General features: G+C 35.7%; 1 non-coding gene across 1 annotated transcript; it reads left to right on the forward strand.

Moving 5' to 3' along the window:
* The first annotated feature begins 241 nt into the window (after window positions 1-241).
* LOC113447549 (U6 spliceosomal RNA) lies at window positions 242-348 on the forward strand. The gene has a single exon (XR_003375629.1). It is a non-coding gene; the product is annotated as a U6 spliceosomal RNA (small nuclear RNA).
* The last annotated feature ends 2,184 nt before the right edge of the window (window positions 349-2,532 follow it).

The following is a 2,532-nucleotide window of genomic DNA, read 5'->3' on the forward strand; positions in this document are numbered from 1 at the left end:
ACTCAAACCAGAGATCACGTCAAACCTTAGACCATCCCTTCCCACCACTCCAACTCCCATTATGGTACATGGGGAGCAACATTTTGAAATTAAAGATATCCTTGATTCGTGCACTCCCCGTGGATCCACACAATATTTAGTAGCTTGGAAACACCTTCCTTCATCAGAAAATGAGTCAGTAGCCAAACGACATATAACAGCGCCCACATTACTACAGAAGTTCCACTTGAAATACCTTGACGTGCTCGCTTCGGCAGCACATATACTAAAATTGGAATGATACAGAGAAGATTAGCATGGCCCCAGTGCAAGGATGACACGCAAATTTGTGAAGCGTTCCATATTTTTTTAATTTCAAAAGGTTGCCTCTGGAAAACAACGAAATTGCCTGTGGAGCCTAAACCTATGCTATTAATCATCTCACGGTTGTGAAATAATAGCATATCCACAGGGTAAGAAGATTCGTGCAATATAAAAATTGCAGCATTAAAGTGACTTGGAATTAAACAGAAAATATAACTGAGAGCTATAAACATTCCAGAGATGGTATGTTAAAGATTTTTCATATAACTCTCTGACTATATGCATTCCATGTGAAATTCTAGAATATATATCTGTCTGTCTTTCTGTGTCAAACACATAACTGACATTCACTGCCATGAGAACAGTTTTGCCATCAAGTATATTGTTTTATAGCCCAGTTGGAGGGCTCCAGAACATCTGGGCAGATCTAGGGTAGAAGTCTTAGCTAAACCCTAAAGAAAGAAAATTGCTTGGGGAACTAAAGTTATCTGGATCTGAATAACCTTACCTGTCCAACTGAACTCATTCCATTTTCAAAATGATTCTATGATACTGAGGTCAACAATGGGATTATTGAACTATAACATTGATGTATTTATGTTACATGGTCCGACATAACTGTTTCAATTTTCAGATATCTCCTTTGAAGTAATTCCCCAGGAAGACAGGATTGCTCAGTAGCACAGTATAATACAATATAACCAATTTATAAGTGAAATCTAAGTAAAATTATCTCGTTCATTTTTAATAAAAAGCTGTAATATTATTTTAAAAAAAGAAATACCTTGATAAATCATCCTAAATTGTAAATATAACACATGTTTTATGTCTTCCAGGTGGATTTCTCAATTTGGGGGGAATATCTGCCATTCTTCAATGGAAGAAGAAGGGGGGGAATTGGTACAAGTAATCCTTTTTTATGTAACTTGAATATCTTAAACCTTATATTGAAACTGTATAGCATGCACATGATATACAACTGGAGGACTGGAGCCAGATGTCTAGAAACTTGTCACTTCTTGGAGAGATAGCAAGAGGAGAAGGGACCATAAAAATTCCAGCCCTTTTAAGATACTCCCTGGAAACTCTTCTAAGATATGTTCCCAGAAAAAGGGCGGGGAATTAACACGTTGGTTCTTTGTTTGACTAAATCCACATCAAAATAAGGGGAGGGGTTCTAACTCCCTTTATCTATTACTGTATGCCTGGAAGCATCTTAAATTCTGCTTTGACTAGTACCGGGATCATTTCCTTTCAAAAAAGTACCTAGCTTTCAGAAGTTCATTCTTTTCGGTTGAAGGGGAAAAGTCCAGTGCTTACAGGTGTAAAAATTTCCCAGAATCATCAGAGGAAGAACTAACTTTGTCAGTCCTAAAAATCTCTATGTCTGTTCCTCAATAAGCTGATTACTAATGCTGGATGGATGGTAGCTAGCTGCATTGAGATAATGTAATGGTATCTCATTTTTAAAATCAGAGGAGAGTCAAATGATGAAAAGCTAAAGAATATAAGAATTTGTAAATCTAGTTTGCCAGTACTGTAAGTCTGCCACCATATATTGAGTCTAGGGACTAGCATTAATTAGAAATCTCAATTGAAGGTGATATTTTTACTTATAATGTATTTATTTAATTTATTTTGTCAAACACTTACAATATAATAGAAATAAGAATAAACATAAGTTTAAATACATGAAATAGGAACTAATAATTGGAGACAATAGGACAAGGATGGTAGACACGATTGTACGCTTATACATGCTCCTTGCAGACCTCTTAGGAATAGGGTGAGGTCAATAGTAGGCAGTAAGGTTAAAGTTTTGGGGGTTTGGGGAAGAAACCACAGAGTCAGGTAGTGAATTCCAGACATTGACCACTCTGTTGCTGAAATCATACTTTCTGCAATCAAGTTTGGAGTGCTTTACATTTAATTTATATCTGTTGTCAGCTCTTCTGTTGTTGTGATTATATCTGAAATATTCATTAACTGGTAAGACGTTGTAACATATGATTTTATGTACTATGCTGAAGTACAGTCTTAGCTGGCATAGTTCAAGGTTGTCTAAGACTAGAATCTCAAGTCTAGTGGTGTAGGGTATTCTGTTGAGAACAGAGGAATGTAGTACTCTTCTTGTAAAATACTTCAGGACTTGCTCAATTGTTTATTTTTATTTTATTTATTTTGTTAAGTGATTATAAGATAACAGGTATAAGAATAAGCATGGTTATG

Source organism: Pseudonaja textilis, chromosome Z (genome assembly GCF_049901715.1).
Source record: "Pseudonaja textilis isolate UNSWEBS1 chromosome Z, rPseTex1.2, whole genome shotgun sequence".
Classification (NCBI taxonomy): domain Eukaryota; kingdom Metazoa; phylum Chordata; class Lepidosauria; order Squamata; family Elapidae; genus Pseudonaja; species Pseudonaja textilis.